Source organism: Phyllostomus hastatus, unplaced genomic scaffold, assembly GCF_019186645.2.
Source record: "Phyllostomus hastatus isolate PE091 unplaced genomic scaffold, TTU_PhHast_1.1 phas_scaffold_1674, whole genome shotgun sequence".
Lineage (NCBI taxonomy): Eukaryota > Metazoa > Chordata > Mammalia > Chiroptera > Phyllostomidae > Phyllostomus > Phyllostomus hastatus.
The window spans coordinates 7815531-7837612 of NW_025334011.1; the positions used below are offsets into that span (position 1 = coordinate 7815531).

The following is a 22082-nucleotide window of genomic DNA, read 5'->3' on the forward strand; positions in this document are numbered from 1 at the left end:
TAAATTGTATCAAGTATTATAAATTATACTGAATTTATAAGTGCTCTTTAATATACGTGAAAGTATTTAATTGTGCAGATAGAGTCTAATGTCAATCAAAGACTGCTTAAATAGACCCTAAAAGATTTCTAGTCTTACAACTAAGATTTATCAGCATAATTTAAAGGTTAGAGAAAAAGGTAGTTTGAGTCTACATAATTTTGTCTGTATCCCAAAGCCACCTGTAAGAACATCAATAATATAGGTAAAAGTCTAATTGGGTTGGGTTTAAGAGAGAATGGGAGGAGTGTAATTTAACAGTGAATGGGGTTCATGGACCAGTTCAAAGGTACTGCCAGTAGTTGTCCAAGAATGAAACTCAATTTTGGCACTATTTATCTGGACAAATTGTCTTCCAAAGTATCTGTACCTTTTTGTATTCCTGCCAAGAGTGAATGAGAGTTCCTGCTGCTACACATCCTCTTTGGCATTTGATGTCATCAGTGTTCTGGATTCTGGCTATTTCAATAGGTATGCAGAGGTATATCATTACTGTTGTAACTTGTATTCTCCTTATGATATATGATGTGGAACTTTTTTTATATGTGTATTTGCCATTTCTATGTTTTCTTTGGAGAAGTATCTGTTAAGATTTTTAGCCAATTTTTTAAAAATGAGGTCATTTGTTTTCTTGTTGTTTAGCTTTAAGTGTTCTCTATATATGTTGGAAAATAGTCCTTCATCAAATGTGGGTTTGCGGGGAGGTTTGCCTACATTTCCTTCATGTCTGTGGCTTCTCATTCTTTCTCTGCTGGCTTTTTGAAAAACATTCTTTTCTCAAAGGTTGCTGAAAGCAAGTACAAATTGTCAGTAGTACAAATGCTAGAAAATCAGTTGAATACTCATATTTTAGAAAACCTGACACCCCAGGGTTACTAAAAAGTTATATCTGAAACATTTTAATTATGGAATATCTTTATGATGTTCCATATAGACATCATGATGTATTTAAATGGAAACTTGACTTTGCCATTTAAAATGTTTGTTTTGTGATATATGTTAAGACTGTTTTGATTGCAATTTACTTTATACATATTTTATTTTCATTTTTACATTTTTGGTTAGGTTTTGACAAAGCAGCTATTATCCTTTACTTGAAGGTTTATAATTTAAGACATATAGCTGACAATATGTTAAAAGTAGACATAGACAATAGAATCTCACTATACATATAAGTGGCAGGGTTATTTATTTGTATGATGTTATAGAGATACACAATTTTGCCCATCAGAAACAAAAGAAATATAGCAAGTTTCTGTTTGACATTTCAAGATCTTCCCATAAACTTTATCCTACCAATTACTGACTTGAGTAAAATGAGGACAACTCTCAAAAGATGCTATTATAATGAGCAAACAAGATAACATGTAAAGATATGTTATACATTGCTTCATTGTTATAATTATTTACTTAAATATTAATTTATAATTCATTTCCCACATACAGATGTTAAAGCCTGGGGATTTGGTAGAGGCTCATTGCATTGACATTGGGAGAAGGAGAGCAAGCACTGGGATGGGAGTTCTATCACAACAGCTTCCCAACAGTAAAATAAGCCCATCCTGGGTGGGACATTAGACCAGGATAAACACTCTGATGTCACAGTGGTGGCTCTTCCCTCCAGGTTGTAGTCAGTGTGTGTGTGTTTCTATTTTGACAATAACAGGTCAATTTTACTATGAAAGATTAGTTTCACATTTGGGTGGTGATTTGAAATCCAATTGTGTTTCATATTCCATTATATTAAAGAGTGTTTGTAGTGCTTCATACCCAAGATGCAGGGTGATGTGTTGTGATGTAGGCAGTTTTTTACAATGAAGTGGTTATAATGTGCCCCACCATTCTGATTCTGGGGCTCTCAACACCTGTCTCTGCCCTTAGATTTTCATGTCCTGTTTTTGTCTCACTAAAACACAGCTCTTGTTTGGCTTCTCCCTAGCTCAAACCCCTAACAACTTCGCACCCATTGTTTCAGCCAACTCTTCCCATCCAATTCCCCACAGCTCTCCTTCACATTGACTTTTAGCAAAATGAGTTGCTGCCTGTGCCTCACATGGAGCTTGGACTGGTTGTCTTCTTTGCCTTTTCACATTCCTTTGTTTGATGATTTGGTGAATAACTATGTGTCAAGGCCTGCTCTGTGCCAGGCACAGCTTTGTTCTGACTAAGACGACCTCTTTCTTAAACTCCTCTTATGCAATCCTGCCCACTATTCAAAACCCAGCTGAGACATTTGTGTTTTTTTTAATTTTAATATTATGTTTTATTTTTCAATGACAAGTTACATTCAATATTATTCTGTATTGGTTTCAGGTGTACAGCATGGTGGTTAGACAATACAGTGTCTAACTGTACTTTATGTACTTTACAGTGGCCTCCCAGTATTTCAAATACCTACCTGGCCCCACAAACACTTATTACAAAATTATTGACTGTGTTCCCTATGTTGTAATTTACATCTCTGTAACTGTTCTGTAACCACCAATTTGTATACACAGTGGAATACTACTCAGCCATAAAAAAGAGTGAACTCTTACTCTTTGTGATAGCATGGATGGACCTAGAGGGTATTATGCTAAGTGAAAAGAGTTGGACAAAGACAAATACCATATTATTTCACTTACATGTGGAATCTAAAGAATAAAATAGATGAGTGAAATAGAAACAGGCTAATAGATGTTGAAACACTTCTTGAAGCCTTCCTTTGATGTACCTTGATAGTCCCATGTGCCTCTTCTTCTGGAACCTCATGCCATAATATTATATTATCTATACTTTTCCTAATGACAAGTCACATTCAGTTTTGCATTAGCATTTTTTCTGTAAGGCTTTTAAAACTTCTGTTAGATTATAGTCTGTTTGAGGACACACACTACACAGTTTCAATTCCTCTGCTTCCCTCGGAATCCTAGTGTGGTACTTTGTAGATTGTCAGAAACACTTGTGGAATAAATAACCAAAGTTAGATTATTTTAAACCAGTTTAAATTCAAATTGGTTTCTGTGTTGAGAAATTAGAAAACCAATATATCTGGTACTTTATGATATTTCTTTGTGGCCTTGTTACAGCAACATTCTAAATAATGAGCATTTATTAATTACTTATATTCCCATAAATTTTTATTTCCTGATGTCCTATATTTCCCTGACTTAAAATGCATAGACAAAAAAGATAAGTAGGAAAAAACCATAGGAAATGATTTAAAGTAAGCCAAGTCAGGTTTTGAACCTGGGTTTTCCAAACTCCTTGGAGAGGGGAACTCCATAAATGGACTTTAGAGGGCTTGGGAATTCCATGATATTATATGTATTTCTTGTTGTGGTTAAGTCAGTAGTTTTTATCCAATTCCCAAAGGATGTTTTTACGTAAAAACAAAAATTCACAAAACAATGATTTAAAAAAACTTAGTGTTTTAATTAGACTTCTTCATCTATTTTATCCTGGCATTTCAAAATAATGTCATTATATGTGAAAGGCTTTTGTGAATCTGAATTCTATATGCAATTTAATTTTGGAGATTATGGTTGTCAACAAAATGCCATGCCATAGAAACAGTCATGTGGTGTAGTTTGCTAGAACACTATTCACTAGTAAGACTTAGAAAAGTGAATGTCAAGGTTGATTTTTTTCATCCATCTTAATGAGATAAAATATAAAAATGTGAAGAAAACAGCCCCAAAGGCTGGTATGCAATTATGAAAGAGCATGTTATTTGTTTTCTAAATACTACAAGAGACTGAAAAAAGGCTGTGTTGCTTAAGGTTGGCTGAAGCTGGAGGAAACAGATAATGCAATGACTCTGGAATGATGCTTTCATTCCCCTGAATCTGTACTCATAACTATCCACTATGATTCAGTGTCGTATAAAGTTTTTAATATTACAAACCTAATGGGAAACAGGCCTCTGCAGTTTAGGGAATAAATACTCTTACCACTTACTAATCTAAAAAGCGTTGTTTCTTTCTGGTGCTAACCAAATTAAAAAGAATTCCTCAGCTTAGCGATCCACAACATGGTAGAAACTCCACTGCGTCTTCTGGGACATTCACACACAGATCCTTAGTTCCTTACAAAAGAGATTACTTAAGGGGCCTTGCACTTTTTTCAACTTTCTGCTTTTTCTTATCCTATTGTTTTTTTCCCTTAAATGGAATTAACTTTATTTACTCAACTAGTTTTTTTAAGCAAGTATGCTATGCTAAGACTGAGTATTATGGATTTAATGATGAGTAAGATGTAGTCTTCAGACACCTAACCCTGCCCTGGCCATATAAATAATTAAGTAGAATAAAATATTAGTAGATGACCAATATGTTTGTTTGATATACATGTATAGTAAAAGTATCCAGGCAGAAAAAAATAAGTTTTTTACATGAAAATCTATATAAGATAGGACTCACAGTCATTGCTGCAAAATCCATACTGCCATCTCTATGTAAAAAGAACAAGGTAAATAAACACATACACCAACATCTGGAAAATATTTTTCCTTATGCACTCTTTTTTTAAAAAATGCATTGTATTGATTACACTATTCCAGTTTTCCCAATTTTCCCCCTTTGCCCCTTCTGCCTGGTACTGCCATTCCCTCTAGCAATCCTCCCCTAGTTCATGTCCATGGGTCATGCATATAAGTTCTTCAACTACTCCATTTCCTATACTGTTCTTAACATCCCCCTGCTATTCTCTGCCTACCAATTGTGCTTCTTAACCTCTGTGCCTTTTCCCCCATTCCACCCCTCAACATCTGGTAACCCTCCAAATGATCTCCAGGTCTATGATTCTGTTCCTGTTCTGGTTGTTTGCTCAGTTTGGTTTTTAAGTTCAGTTGTTGATAGTTGTAAATTTGTTGCCACTTTAATGTTGATAGTTTTGAACATCTTCTTTTTCTTAAATAAGTCCCTTTAACATTTCATGTAATAATGGCTTAGTGATGATGAACTCCTTTAGCTTTACCTTGTTTGGTAAGTACTTTATCTGCCTTTCCATTCTAAATGATAACTTTGCTGGATAGAGTAATCTAGGTTGTAGGTCCTTGCTTTTCATCACTTGGAATACTTCTTGCCAGTCCTTTTTTGCCTACAAAGTTTGTTTTGAGAAATCAGCTGATAGCCTTATGGGAACTTCTTTGTAGATAACTCTGCTTTACTCTTGCTGCTTTTAAGATTCTCTCTTTATCTTTAACTTTTGGCATTTTAAATATGATGTGTCTTGATGTTGTCTTTGTGTGCAACTTATTTGGAACTCTCTCTGCGTCCTGGACTTGTATGTCTATTTCCATCACCAAATTAGGAAAGTTTCTTTCATTATTTTTTCAGATAAGTTTTCAATTTCTTGCTCTTTCTTTCCTCCTTCTGGCACCCCTATGACTCACATGTTGGTACATTTGGAGATGTCCCAGAGGCTTCTTAGCCTATCCTCCTTGTTTTGAATTCCTTTTTCTTCTTGCTCTTCTGGTTGAATGCTTATTTCTTCCTTATTTTCCAAATAGTTGATTTGAACCTTAGCTTTATTCCCTGCACCTGTTGGTTTCCTGTAGATTTTTCTTTATTTCACTTAATGTAACTTCATTTCTGCCTGGGTCTTTTTTATGTTGTTGCTATAATCAATGAGTTCTTTGAGCATCCTAATAACCAGTGTTTTTAACTTTGCATCTGTTAGGTTGGCTATCTCCATTTCATTTTGTTCTTTTTCTGGGTTTTGTTCTGTTCTTTCACTTGGGCCATATTTCTTTGTCTCCTCAATTTGGCAGCCTCTCTGTGTTTGTTTCTGTGTATTAGGTAGAGAGAGCTGCTTTGACTCCCTGTCTTAGTAGAATGGCCTATTGTAGAAGAGACACCTGTAAATTATGTGGAACAGAGCCTTAGGTAATCACAAGGGTGGGGCAACATGTTTCATTACTTTGTGTCTCTGTGTGGAGGTAGGGCTCTGAGAGGGGACAGTGAGAGGGGACAGTGCTGGCTTCAGAAGGTTTGCCCAGGACTCACCCTATTTCCAGTCATTTCAGTTTCTCCCTGTATGTGAGTAGTGCCCTTCTAGCTGTTTCCCTGGTGCTGAATCCCAGAGGGAGTGTGTCTGCATAAGTTCTATGCTTATGCAGGGCCTTTAAAAGGAGTTTCCTGCCCTGGCTGGCATAGCTCAGTGGATTGAGTGTGGGCTGTGAACCAACTGAGTGTGGGGCATCATAGGTTCAATTCCCAGTCAGGGCACATGCTTGGGTTGTAGGCCATGGCCCCCAACAACCACACACTGATGTTTCTCTCTCTTTCTCTTGCTCTCTTTCCTCTCTAAAAATAAGTAAATAAAATATTTTTAAAAATTATAAAAAAAGAAAATAAAAGGAGTTTCCTGAAAATCTGGCCATTTTCTTCACCGCCCCAATGACCACTGGTTTTTATAAGCTGAAGTTATGGGGACTTAGCTTTTTCTTGCCACTACCCTGGGCTATGTGGTCTGGTGTGGAGCTGGGATCCCTCACTCCTGAGGTATCCCTTCTGATTTTTATTTACCACATATGAATGTGGGATCACCTGTCTGGCTTCCTCTCCATGCCTCTTCACTTGTCTCTGCCTCTCTTCCCGTTTTTGCATCTCCACCCCTCCTACCCATTGGATAAATGTGGCTTCTTTAAATCCTTGGATGTTGGACTTCCCTACAGTTCCATTTTGTAATTGTTCTGGGTGATATTTGTTTTGAGGTATAGCTGTAATTTTTTTGTAGCTGTGGGAGGAGGCAAAGCATGTTTACCTATGCCTCCATCTTGACAGAAAGACTATGCGCCTTTTTTGAAAACATTATTTAAGAAGTATTCTATATGGTAAACTAATATTTGACTAGGGAGTTAAGAGTACCCAATGGACAAAAGACAATTTCTTCAATAAATGATGTTGGGAAAATTGGATATTCACTTGTAAAAAGTAAAACTAAACTCCTATCTTACACCATTCATGTAAATGGGCCGAAATGGATTAAAGGCTTAAATGTGAGACCAGAAACTATAAAGCTCCTGGTAGAAACATAAGGAAAAAATCTTCTTAAGGTTTGGACAATGCTTTTTGGATGACACCTAAAGCACATGCAAAAAATAAAAATAAACATGTGGGACTATAATAAACTTAAAAGCTTCTGCAGAGCAAAAGAAATAATCATCAAACTAAAAAAGTGACTTACTGAATGGAATAAATATTTGCAAATCATATATATGATAAGGAGTTAATGTTCAAAATATATAAAGAACTTATACAATTCAGTAGCAAGAAGCAAATAATCCAATTAATAACTGAGTAGAGGACCTGAATAAACATTTTTCCTCATGTGATATATGAATTACCAACAGTACTTGAAAAGATATTCAACATCACTAATCATTGGGGAAATGCAAATCAAAACTACAATAAGATATGTCCTCATGCCTGTTAGAATGACTGTCATCAAAAAGATAAGAGATAACAAATATTGGGGAGGATGTGGAGAAAAAGGGACCTTATGCACTGTGGGTGGGATTATAAATTGGTACAGCCACTATGACAAACAGTATGGCTGTTCCTCATAATACTAGAAATAGAATTACCATATGATGCAGCAATTGTGTTCTGGGGATATATCCAAAGGGAACAAAAACACTATGTCAAAGAGATAGATCTGTAGACCCATGTTCATTGCAGCATTATTTACAGGCAAGGTATTGAAACACCTGAGTATTTACCGACAGGCGATAGATAAAGAAAAGTTGTACATACATTTTTTTCAGGAAAATGGGAGGATTTCCTCCTTAAATTTTTATAGGTGAACTAGTAATAGAATTGATACAAGATTAGATTAACAGAAGGAAAAAAAACAATATAATATGTACACACAGGAGAATCACAAATAATGCTCTGAGAAATGATGAACTAGTTAGCCAACATTTCATACTTTTCTAGATAAAGAAACAAAACATTTGTGAAGAATTGACAGGGTAAAGAAAAAGTAGTGCTCATGAGAAAGGAATCTAAGGTTTGGGTATTCATTAGTGAGGAATCCAACCAAAGGTTGGGCTTGGTAATAAATTAATAAAAATACAACAAAGTTTGCTTATATAGTCTCTTGGGCCCTGGATTTCTTAACTCCAAGAAGGAGGTTGTATCAGCAACTTTCAGATGGGAGAATTATTTCTTGAATTCAAGGAGACAAAGACAGATTAATGTGCTCTTCCTACAGTGTCTGTTTTTCAAGTAACTTTAGTTCATGTATCAATATACCATTGTGGGATATTTTTCTGTGGCCTTCTCTAGGCCCTGACAATATAAGGTAGAATATTACTGAGCCATAAAAAAGAAGAAAATCCTGTCATTTTGACAACATGGATGGACCATAAGGGCATTATGCTAAGGGAAATGAATCAGACAAAGGCAAGTACTGTGTGAATTCACCTAATATGCGGAAACTAAATTTCAAAACAGAAGAAAGAAAACAAAAACATGAACTCATAGAAAGAGAGATAAGATTTGTCGTTATCAGAGATGGGAGTGGGGGAGCGAGGAAATTGTAGGAAGGTGATCAAAAGTACCAACTTCTAGTTATAAGATAAATAAGTACATGGGGATATGATGACTATAGTTAACACTGCTGTGTGGTTATCTGAAAATTATGAAGAGACTAAATCAAAAGGCTCCTTATCATAAGGAGAAAACTTTTTTCTTTTTTTGTATCTATATAAGATGATGGATGTTAACCAAACTTATTGTGTTAATCATTTCATATTATATGTCGGTCAGTCCATTATGCTGTATACTTTAAACGTTTACAACACTGTTGTGTCAATTATATCTCAGTAAAACTGGGGAAAAACAAGTCAGAAAACAGTGGAAAAAGTAAAGAGCACAGTGCCAGGCAACAATAAGTTTAACAAATTTTTGCTGAATAAATTTATGAAAGGAAAAAAAGAACCCTGAAAATTCAAAAACAGAGTTATGATGAGCAGGATCTCAGAGGTTCTGGGATCAAATTCAATTAAAAACATTCAGACCATCAAAAAAAGTATTGTAGATGACCAAAAAAATCAATCAAAAATAATAATGGAGAAGTCATAGTATAATAAATGGATTATTGGTGATTCCTGGAATGAGTAAAGCCTGATATAGCTAGGATTGCCAGATTTAGCAAAACAAAATGTAGGATGCCCATCTAAATTTGATTGGAAGAAGCCTTATCTTCAACTATTTGAAGTCCTATTCTGGTTCCTGGGGCCTGCTGATACCCGTGGTGAGTTCCAGAGCCTCACTCAGTGTGGGCTGCAGTCCCTGTGTCTCTCGCTGGGGGAGATCTTCCATGCTCATCCACCCTGCACATGATGCCAATCAGATGTCCTGGGAGCACTGGAAGTCCTGCCTTTGTTGTGGTTTCAACCCAGTGGCCGGGCGGGATTTCTAGTTCACAGTCTGGCAAGCAGATCCCTCCTCTGACAGGTGCAGTTCTTTCTCTGATGAAGCAACAATGAGCCACCAGATGGGGCTGACACACAGATTATGGGAAATTTGCCCATTTAGGAAAATAAATTAATTCAGGGCTTAAGGTGAGTGACTGAGCCTTGGGCTTGAATGGTTTATACAGGCCCACATGTTGTAGATACATGGTGCTGCCTCCAGGCTACTGCACCCAATTGTCAGATGACCCTCCTTCCTACCCGGGGTGGCCAATCACCCCTCTTCAGGTGGTCTTGTCCATGAGTGACCATGTCCATGCCTTCTGAGGACTCTAGAAACCATTTCTCTCAACACCTATGGACCCTCACGATCAACATTCTCCTGGTCTCTGATCTGTGTGGGTACATATTCTCCCAGTTAGTTTTAAGCCATGATGGAAGAGAGTGAGACATTTCTTGCTTCAACAGGATTGCTTTCTTTCTGTCCATGACTCTTCCTCTTATCTGCTCACTTGTGGTGGTGTGGGGAAGATGGGGCTGCAGTTTCAGCACAACTAGGAGATCACATTCTAGGAGCGCAGTGATTTTAGCCTGAGGAGTTGAAGAAGAGGCACTACTGGGAAATGTTTGTTCTGCATTATAAAATTCCAACGGTAGATTTAACATGACCAGAAAAGGAATTATCATTCACACTTTTCCTGCATGCTCTGGGTAAGACTTGCTTTTGTGGTTATCATTGATATAGCACGAAATCATCTTCTGAGAGTTATTGCATACCAGAACTCAAGGGTAGCACCAGGGATGAGGCGGTTTCCTAAGTAATGATGGATTCAGAATGACAGAAGTTGTGTTAGGGAAGTGCAGACACAACAAGGTCTAATATTGTTTCAATATGAAAAAGTTCCAAAGGGTCATGACATTATGAGCAATAATAGTGTTGATATATTTTCCTTGCCGAGAGAGATAAGATATTAACCAAGAATAGCACACTTGACAATAAAGAACATGAAGAGATGTCTCTGGACCTGTTCAAGAAAAGATGTTAGCTAGACATTAGGGTAAATCATCACATGCACTCATTGGACAATAAAAAGTTACTTAAGTGCTTCCCTAACCTTCATACTAAATTGTCATCAACCACTAGATATGCTATATTGTAGGCTCATGACTTTTAAAACTACATTATTTAATCAAATAGTTTATATAGATGGGGTCCTGCAAACTCAGGGCAGCCCAGTGAGAACCATCACTTAGTCCATGGTTTTTCTAGAAGGAATGGCTCCTTTTGTTCCTCGAGACTGTTCAGCTCCCATCTACTTGTAGGGGACAATACCCCTTTTAATTGTCTGAAGACTTGCGAGCTACTCAAAACACCAGTATGGCCATGGACACCTAAAGAGCAATTGGAAATGTGGGGAGGAATGCCCACCCTTCCATGTAGAATTAAACAGAATTATACCACCAGAAATCTCTGCCAGATCTGGGTCACCCATGTTTCAATAGTAACAATTGCATGAAGATTGACAAGGGTTTTGAGAAACTCAAAGTAAACTAAATTCTATAGCCAAGTCCATGTACAATAGAATATTAAGTTAAATAGGTAAATTAAATTAAGTTGGTAAAAAATATTAACAAGATAGGACCATATGGTAAAAAAAGAATTTTAGTTTGAATTGTTTTTAAGAGTTTAAATTTTGTAACAAATTGCATGAGAATAGTGTTATATTTGTATATGTGTACATGTGTTCTAAGTCTTTATTAGAAATAAGTATGAAATGGTAAGATGTGTGGGATTTCCTCTCACATACTTGAGGAGAGGAAAAGAATGAGATATAATAGTAAAATGATAAATATTGATAATTGTGGAAGCTGGGTGATGGGTGGTTGGGGGACTTAATATACTATTCTCACTATTTTTGTTTATATTTTTAATTAAAAAAATAAAAGATTCAAACAAGTCAATTGGCATAGAATAGAGTCAGACATAAGGAAAAGACTCTACAAGTCTTTATTACATTAATGCATATCTTTTTCCTTCTCTTTTTGATTTCTCATAGTGCTCGGTGTTATTCTGGGTAGCTGGTGTATAGTATCCTTTGTAATAGCAATTGGATTGTAAGCTGTATTTAGTATTTCCATTTTCTATGTACATTTTTCATCTTGCAAGGCTACTCCCTAATTTCTCACTTTTTTTTACATTGTATACACAGCACATATGGTAAGTTCTCAATAAATATTTATTGAATGAATAGTAAGTGCTAAATACATACCTGTTGAATTGAAAGGGGTAACTGTATAACAAATGACATTGAGCAAATTCTTAGCTCTTGCTTCTGGTAACTATTTCTCCATTGGGGGATAATAAGAAATATTTTCTCTTATAATCTAATAAATGTGTTATTACTACACAAATTTCTGAGAATCTCTCAGGATACCTTTGCTAGATATAAGGATTTTTCTCATTCCTTCCTTTTCTTGGGGAAGGACTGATTTAGCCTTCTGTGAAGACAATGTTTAGTGTTATTTCTTGTTCCATTATCTGTTCCTAGGTCTTTTCATTTAAAATCTTTGTAAACACAGGTGTATAAACAGAATTGTTTTCAATGAAAAGGAACCTTGCCCTTAGCAAGCCTCTGAATAGTTGTGTTCTGCACCTGCAGCAATAAAATTTGAAAGAGATAATGTACTGAATTTTAATCACATGTTGCCTTGTTACATATTCAATGTTTAAAAACATTTCCTTTATTGTGAAGTTGCTACAAAAAGGGCGGTGTTGCTAATTAAGCCACTGAATGGCCTGGATAGTGATTTTACAGTGGGGAAGGAATGTAGTCTTGTGTAAAAATAGCAGATGCTGAGGAGGTTAAAGTGAAAAAGTTTGGTAAACAAGCTCAAAGAAAGTTCTCAGTAGAAATGTTGTGTGTGCCCATGCATGTATGTGTGTGTTCAACTTTTAGATGAAGTTGGATTTTTGTCCAAATGCTCAGAAAAGAATCACTTAGTTAACAGCTATGTATATTAATTTTTTTTTAAAGATTTTATTTATTTATTTTTAGAGAGGGAAGGGAGGGAGATAGAGGTAGAGAGATAGAGAAAGACAGAGAGAGAGAAACATCAATGTGTGGTTGCTGGGGGTTATGGCCTGCAACCCAGGCATGTACCCTGGCTGGGAATCGAACCTGGGACACTTTGGTTCCCAGCCCGCGCTCAATCCACTGAGCCAGCCAGGGCTTAAAATTTTTATAATATCAGTACATTTAATAACATTGACCAGTGAAGGAGAACAGAATTTGCCACCCCAAAATGTTCCTCTTTGGCAAAGAGTATCTTGAGCTGATTATTAATTTTTTTATTTTTAATTGTTGTTCAAGTACAGTTTTCTGTCCTTTACTCCCATCCCAGCCCACCCACCCATTCCTCCCCACCTCCCTCCCATTTTCCACCCCCACCCCTTAGCTTTTGTCCACGTGTCCTTTATACTTGTTCCTGTAAACCCTTCCCATTCTTCGCTGAAATTTCCTCCCCTCTCCCCTCTAATCAACAAAACAAACAAACAAGCAAAATATAGCTGAGGACACTGAAATAGAGAACAAGTTGAGCTGATTATTTTTTAAGAAGCAGTAGAGGCTGGAAAAGCTCTGAAAACTTAGAAGTTACCCTTTTGTAGGGGATATTTACATTTGTAAGGAAAATCTCCATTTGTAAGGGAGTCTCCATCCCCATAACAGGAAGAGGAGGCTGATTAAATCTGTAGAAACTCTAATCAGTGGAGAAAGCCTAAGACTGTGTAACATCCTTACCCTGGTTTACTTTGCTTGTCTCATAACCTCCCATAACTGACCCCTCCCCAAAACATCTTTTCAACTGGAGATGGTTTTTAAGGTCGTGGCTTGATCCATTTTGGAGAGTTACTCAGTATTCCTGGGTTTGTTCCTTGTATACGAGAGGTATACATAATACTAAACAGTCTATTTTTCTTCTGTTAATATGTTTTTTATTGGGGGGGGTAGGTTCTCAGCCAAGAATTTAGAAGGGTAGAGGGAATATTATTTTTCCTTTTCCATAGCACCAAAGACAGTTTAACAGAGTTCAACAGAGTTCCTAGAGTTTTAGGGTGTTTTTTTTTTAAGATTTTATTTATTTTTAGATAGGAGAAAAAGAAAGAGAAACAGGGATGTGGGAAAGAACCATCAGTTGGTTGACTCCTGTACATGCCTCCAACTGGGGCAGGAACCTGCAACCCAGGCATATGCCCTGAAGAGGAATTGAACTGCTGACCCTTTGCTTTACAGGGCCACACCCAGCCAACTGTGCCACACCAGTCAGGGCTAGTTGTTGTTGTTGTTGTTGTTGTTGACATTTTAGAAACATTAGCTTCACATTTAACATGTTGAGTATTTCCATATTTATTTACCTGATCATATTAAATGATTATTTAATAGATTATTGATTATTTTGGTTATTTTTAAAGGTAATTATGAAAGGAAAAATGTTATTCTTATTATTTTTACTGTTTTTTAAAATAGAACCATCATATTATGTTCTGCTATGTTTTCTAGAGTGCTCTGGATATTTTCTTTATATTGGGATGTGGAGTTTGCTAACAAATTTTTAAAAGGTGGAAAATACACAAATATAAAAGAATATCTGCTATTCTTCATCGTCATAAAAAAGTAAATCTAAAAGCTAGAACATATGAATTTAAGTTATATATATGTGAGAATTTAGGTTACACCTATGTTAGAATTTTCAGAAATTCAGCATAGCATAGTGTTATTGGTAGAGCAGGAGTTCTTGCAGTGTCGAGAGGAGAAGACTTTCCTGCGACCTGCATGGGAGGATGGGGCTCTGTGGTGTAGTTTACCGGTGACATAACGTTAAGGGGGTTCTCCTGACTTCCCAATGGTCCATTTCCATTCTTTTCAACATGGAAAAGGTCCAATCTTATCTTCAGCAAGAACAAGACAAAAGTCACTGTCCAGAGTTTCTGCTCCATATTAAAGTCCAGTCCAGTCCAGCATCTGGCTAGGTTAGTGTGTGTATCCAGCTGCCACCCAGTGCTGTGCTGCAGTATTCAGGCTCCCTCCTGAAGCCTGTGTGTGTAGAGTCCCAACAGTAATGGGCATGTGACTGCTATGGAGAAAAGGACTCAGGAGTGCATGGTGCTAGTGTGGGTCACTGGATGAGAGAGAGAGAGAGACAGAGAGAGATTAGACCTTTTGAAGCTCATGCCATCTGCTGTAGGCCCCGGCAGCTGCTAGACCCACATGACCATGTGCTCCTGGGCAAGAGAGCACACACAAACGAATGGGGCAAGTGCATCACTGGGTTGTGGGGGGAGAGAAAGAGAGATCCTTTGTTCCACTGGGATTGTAGTAGCTTGGACTTGGAATGGACCAGGTGCCTTTTCAAAAGAACCAATCAACTTCCCAAGTTTTCATGGGCTTTGGATGGGTTTATAAACCCCAGTGAGACTGATAGGCCTCTATGGTCCAGCACCTCCCCCACAACAACCTGGCACCAGATCGGGGAGGAAGTACTGTTAATCTCTCCGGCAGAGAAATCCTATGATCCCCTGGAGTGTGAACCTGCAGTTTCCTGATGAAGCAAACTGGTTTGTGCTCTCCATTAAGTTCAATGTCTATTTCCCTTTGCTCTCTTTTCTTTATAGTATCTAGTTAAATACTGATGGTAACAGTGTGGGATTTCCCAAACTTGCTTGTTCATCAAATCTTCTGGGGGGATCCCTTGCTCAGTAGATTTTTGGGCTCCCCAGGCCTTCGAAGTCAGAATCTCCAGAAAGAGGGGCCTAGAGTGTTTGTGAAATATAGGAAAGTAGGTCACAATGGTTAAGAGCAGGCACTTGAGCCTAGAATACCCGAGTTAGACTATTGATTTCACCACTTGATAATAGGATATTAATGGGGAAGGTTTAATAGCTCTAAGCCTCAGTTTTCTTATATATATAAATTGGGGGGACAACAGGAGTATTTACTAAAAAGGATGCTGTGTGGATAAAATGAGATGGTAAATGATGTTAACCAGCATGAGTGATATTAGACATGATAAGGTATGTGGGTTGGGTACAATCTGTCCAAGCACCACCACTTTTGCATGGCTGGGTAGAAAAAATAGGAGCACCCAACAGCTTAATCCCTTAGATTAATAGAGATACATAGACTTCAATCCTTTATTTTACTGCTCAGAGAAGAGGGGATTGCTTGATTTAACTAGAAGCTGAGATCAGCTAATCCTGCCCCCAGAATGCTCTGTTTGTTTGTGAATCCATCTTTAAAGTGAGGCCCTTGTTGGAGAGCCCAAGGGCAAGCAAAGGCTTAATCTAGTTTACAGAACTGGGTTTGTGCCTCATTGCTATACATGTTTGTACATCTGGCAGAATTCATTGTGAAGCTAACTTTGTTTTCCACATACTCTGGTAGTGAGTTGTAGGCAAGGATGCTTTTACCACTCACTGGCCTTCAATCATTAGAGGCAATTAAATAAGAAATACTGGAAAAGAACTTACAATGTGGGAGGAAAAATTATTTTTTACCCCCCACAACAACATGTAATTAGTCCTTGGTGTTTAATTCACTTTGCTAATCTTTGTCTTTTAATTGGTATATTCAGGCTATTTACATATACCTTTTATTTATTATTATTTTTTATTGCTCCAGTCAATGAAACAGAAACTTTATTGAGGCCCAGGACCACAGAGTTCATGCAGGGGCCTCCCTTTGGGGCCAAGAAGGTGGTGGAGAGGTCTTATTTGGCCTTTTGGGGGGCACAGGTTGTTGGTGAGGCTGCACTTCTTGTGGCAGTTGACAGCAGAGGGGTGTAGGCAGGTGGGGCGCTCTCAGCAGATCCTCTCATCACAGTTGTACGCCAGGCCAGTTGGTGGAGGGATGCCACCCCACAGACAAGCAGCAAGTGCAGGGTGGACTCTTTCTGAATGCTGTAGTCTGAGAGAGTGGAGAGAGTGTGGCCATCCTCCAGCTGTTTGCTCACGAGAACTGTTTGCTGCTGGTCAGGTGGGGTCTCTCCTTGTCTTGGATTTTAGCTTTGACATTCTCAGTGGTGTCACTGAGCTTGACCTTGAGGGTGATAGTCTTACCAGGCAGAGTCTAAACCAAGATCTGCAAGTCTATGTTAGCAGGGAGGCTGCTCTGCTGCCTTGATCATCTATGTATTGCCATGCTAAGGTTTAGACCTGCTGTTTTATTTTTTTTGTTTTCTGTTCTCTTTTTCCTTTATTCTTGTGTGTTACTTGAACACTTCTTATAATTTCATTTTGGTTTATCTATATTGTTTGAGCGTGTCTTTTTGCAGAGGTCTTTTTCAGTTGTTGCTATAGATATTAATTATTTATATGTAATTTATCACAATGTAAAGTATACTCATTTCTCTAGTGTGAGCAAATTATAGAAGCCTTGCCTACTTTTTAATCATTTTACTTTCCTTTGTTTATAATATAATTGTCTTAAATATCTCCTCTAATATATTTTAACTACATCAGACAGTGTTACAATTTTTGCTTCAACTATCAGTTAAATAGCTGATTTGACTCTTTCTTGTGTTATTCTTACTTAACTACCGCTCAACTGCCCCACTTATTACTTATAAAATGTAAACAAATGGTAAAGTGCTGTAGATGGGCTAATCATCTGAGCTCAGGAACTATAAAATAGTCACCATTCTTAGAAGGGCTGAGTATGGGAGTAGGGTCAAGTTCAATAAGAAGCACTGTATTTTAGTTCTTGTTATTTTTTCCCCATTAGGTTTTCATTTTGTTTGGTTTATGAATTTTAAGAAAGTTGGCATTCTTATTCAAAGATGTACAAAATGTGTTTCAAAAACAAATACAACATTTTGAAAATTAGTTTCTGTTATTTAATATCTGCATTCTTGCTTCAGGGTTCCAGGCAATATACATAATGTGTGCAAAAATTAGAGGAAAATGCTCCTTGGGGAAAACATCATACAAAGTTGCCATTTCTCAGGGTCGTCGCAGCCACTTAATATGGGGGCTGAAATTTCTACCCTCCGGCTCTTGACAAGGTCTCTCTCTGCTGGGCTTAACCTGCCTCCCTGTCTGCTGCCTGCACCCCTGCCCTGTGTAACACTTCTCATGTTTGAGTACATAAGGGAACAGAGTTACCTGTTTAGTTCTAAAGAAATTTTCTAAGATATCTGCTCAGATATATTATTTTTATTTTATTCTGATATCCTGACATTTTAAGAGGAATAATATATAAATTAAATATAGATTTATTTCCATTCAAAATTCAGTATTGATAAAAACAATTATAGCTCTTAAAACACTCATTATAAGTAATTTCCAACAGGTAACAGGTGTTTTGAGGGAAAGGGACTTCATGGTCAAGTGAAGTTGAGAAAATGCTCCATAGTATATCCTGTTTTGTATATTTGTATGGTAACAACTCAAAGTTGTATAGTAAAGAAATACCCGCTTAACTTTGTTTCATCTAGCATTCAACTACATAATTCTACACAATTAAATAATCCCTACTTATTTGACCACATAATTTCTCTCTAATATATTTTATTTTACTTTGCATACCAATAATTAATAACTTTTGGTCTATTTTACTTATTAAGACTAATGTATGCTTGGGAAATATAAATTAACAGTAATTTATTTGGTGCTTACAATATGTGGGATATTATACTATGCACCGATGCAATTAATCTTTCCTCGCCTTTTAAAGGAAATTTGTAACTTCACTGTTAACCTCATCTATAGAAATAAATCTGTAACTTCACTGTTAACCTCATCTATAGAAAGCTTTCTTAATCAGCATCCCATGGACATTTTTGGGTTTCAGTGACTGGCATAAGTAGTCCCAAAATTTGGTATGGCATTTTGTGTAAGATATGCACATATCTGGAGAAAGGGCTCGTTGTTTTAAAGTTAGATCTTCAAAGGATTATGTGACCCTAAAAGATTATGAACCTCTCTGCATAAGAGGTAGTTGCCACTGCTGATATTATTTTTCCTTTCCAAATTAAGGCTCTGCATTAAATAACAATTTAGGTATCTAAACAAGATAGGAGGTTACATTATAATATATTGATGATGGCATTGAGGACATTTTATTTTTATTCCAACTACCTATAATGCATAGAATTTATATAAAAAGGCATGTGCAGTCATGCTCTTCATTTTTAATATATTTTTTAAAGATTTTTATTTATTTATTTTTAGAGAGGGAAGGGAGGGAGGGAGATAGAGAGAGAGAGAAACATCAATGTGCGGTTGGTGGGGGTCATGGCCTGAAACCCAGGCATGTGCCCTGACTGGGAATCGAACCTGTGACACTTATTTTTTATATTTAATAGCAGATTCAAACTTTATTTTTCAGTATTGCTCCAGATTCCTGATGTGATTATTTAAAAAATCTATTTCTATTAATTCACAAATGATTATTAAATAGCTAGTCTTTACCATATATTAGAGATTATTAAGAAAAAGAAGAATCATTAGGTGATTTTAAGGGATAGTTGTTTTTTGAACTTTCCATTTCTTAGAAGATAATAAAGTTAACATGCCAGAGCAAGCTGTGCAGAAGCTGTTGTCTAATAAAAATAACAGAATTTGAAGAGATGTGTTTTTTGGGAGTTTGTTGAGCAACGCTACAACTTACCTCTGTTCTTGTTACCTCTGACATCTATTTTGATTTTGTTCCTTGGCTGTGTACTTCCCATTAATGACTGTCCTTTTATTTTTAGTTTGATTCTTAATTCTACAAAATGGCTACTTTCATTCTGCTTCCATCCCTATCCATTTAATATCTTGTATAAGAAGTGTGTTCTCCACTGAAAACAGGCAGGGACTGTTATCTATCTGTAGTCCATAAAGTGGTGTGGGTAGAATGTAGTCACAGGGCATAATTTTAATTACTTGAGTGATCTGCATGGGAATGGGGAATGACTGGGGCTTTGAATCTGAAACCTTAACCTTAGTAGCATCATGTTTTAGACAGCTGAATTAATTACTCTAAGAAAATAATGTACAAATGTAATAACATGTGAAGAAAATATTTCCTTGGGAGAAAAATGAACTAATTATGGTAAAAATATTTCAGCAGAAACAACACTGCATTCTTTTAAAGTGAAATCATGAGTAGAGGTAAACTAATATTTCCAAAATTATTGACATCTATACACAATGTGTATATTTTTCTTGGCCTTAAACACTTTTTCCACTAAATCCAACTCATTGTATTTGGCAAGATTTTCAGAAAGAGCATGAGGTGATTTGTGGGATGAGTATTTGACAAGTTCACACAATGTACAGTTCAGAGTTCAAAGTTGAAATCACAGTACTGTTTTTCTTGACAAGAATTCTCTCTGGCAAAAAGCCTAGGAAAATTCTGGTAGGTTTCCATGCATCCCACCCAAAATTCAACTAATATTATAAAATCAGTCATCAGCTGGGACAAACTAATTGCTCCAGAGTTATTTATCCGAATAAGGTGACTCTTTATTAGCCCTGTTGAAACAATGAGGCACATTTAATTGAAGGACTCAGATTCTCTTTTGTCTAAAATAGAAATGTATCTTTGAGAATATAAAATATTTTAGACTATTATTGGTAAGATATAGTTATCGAAACACCTAATCTGTGTACCTCTACAAGATCTAAGTAGGAACTTCCTAGAAATATTTCTGCTTTAAATTTATGTAATGACATGTTACTGTTAGATTCTGCTAGGCCATCAGCATTCTTTTCTTGTTAATTTATTTTGGTGTCTACAGTGCTGAAGTTTTATGTCATTTTGAACTATAAACTCTGCTCTATGGAAATCTTATATCACATTAGATAGCACGGGCTTATATTGATTATTATAACATGAGTATAAAATTTTATTTTTAAGAGTTTGACCAAGCTATGAAATGTCTAACTAATGTGATTCCAGTGGAATTATTCAGTGTCTTTTAATATAATTACATGTTATTTTCTGAGGAGTTGATTTGGGATTAGGTGCAATTCCAATTGGAACTGCAATTTGTAATGTGTCACTGCAAAACATAATATTAAATGGCCATATTAGTAAATGTGCAAAGTTTAGAAAAAAAAGAAAGAATCTGGATACTAAAGAAGAAATTAGGAATGCAAATTGTTGTTTTATTTCCCAGTTTCCTTTCCTATATACTCTGTCTCTGAATTTTGTATTTAAATTGTTGCCATCTAGAACCTGAAACCTTATAGCAAAGTTTTACATTCTACATATTTTAATGCAACAATGTTTACAAACATATTTCCTATTTTATTTTAGATTATTATATTTATATTTATAACAGGTTTTTTCACTGACTAATATTTACTGAACATGATATAAGTGCTAGGCACTGTTCTAGTCACTGGGAATTGTTAATGGTTAACATAGAAAAAACACCTGCCACATAGTGTTTACATTACAGCAGGAGAGAACACAATAAACAAAGCAAAGCCAAGGGCTGATTCTCGGTCCTTACCTTATTTGACTTCAGCAGCATTCTACACAGCTGATCTTTTCCTCTACCTTGCAACACTTGTCTTCACTTACCTTCAGAATTTTCCCAGGTTTTCTTCTCTGGCCGTTCATTTTCAATTTCCTTTGCTAGTTCCTCTTCATCTTCGCAATTTCTTAATAGTGAAGTGCTCCTGGGCTGTCTTCTTTGCATCCTTGATGATTGTATTTATTAACATGGCTAAGTTTCCAACTCAGCCCTCTCCCCTGATCTCCAGATTCATTATTGAATTGTTTACTCCCTATATCTTACTCCCTCTCCCCCTCCCCTTTCTTTTTTGTAACAAGCTTGGAGAGGCCACTGAGTTAGGGCTGATTTTCTATTTCTAGCTCTGTGTTTGGATTGGCAGCTGCATGGTTATATGGAAAATCTGTGCCTAGTCTCCCTGAAGTTCTGGCTTTCTGGACACTATAAAGAAGCCTCTTTATCTTCAGAGTCACTATCCATTAACCTACAATCCGAATTCTGCTATAGGCCGCTTGCTCAATTGCCATTGAATGTTGTTGACACACTGCTGCAAAAGTTCTATTTGGGGAGTGGCTTGTTCCTGTAGAGAGTGTTCCTGGCACTGCCTGCCTGCCCACAGGGCTCTGGATGGCCCTCCATCAGTTATGGTGATAGAGTGTGCTACATCATAGAATCATTTATTGCTCTTCATGGCAGCAAATTTTGAGCTCATGAGGATAGGGACATTTTTTGAATGTCAAGTCCTAGAACAGTGCTCACTAAAAGAGCACAATAAATATTTGTTGAATAAAGGAAGGAATGTCTGAATCTCACTTCATAAATATTAGATAGAAAAATCTAAAAGCAAATAAGGATAGAAACTCTTTTTTTGATAATAAAGTATCAGAAATCCCCACTTAGTTCTCTCTTTCATTCATCTGTGCTATTTCTAAAATAAAGTCTAGTTTTGGCACAGAGTTTCCAGCTTCTATACAATGTGTGAGCTATTTTTTATGTACTTTTTGTTCATGCTAATGGGAATTTGGATTTGGATGGAGAAGAATGTGTGCCTAGCTTGCCAACTTTCCCTGAATATTTTAATCGATGTTTATTTTTTTATATTTTTTCTTTTTTTTAAAGATTTTATTTATTTATTTTT

General features: G+C 36.5%; 1 protein-coding gene and 1 pseudogene across 1 annotated transcript in view; one reads left to right on the forward strand and one right to left on the reverse strand.

Annotated features, from left to right (window-relative positions):
* LOC123831170 overlaps nucleotides 1–21357 on the reverse strand; it is a 43018-nt pseudogene extending 21661 nt beyond the window's left edge.
* Nucleotides 1–22082, forward strand: part of CFAP299 (cilia and flagella associated protein 299) — a 218775-nt gene that overhangs the window by 43846 nt on the left and 152847 nt on the right. The window lies entirely within an intron of this gene.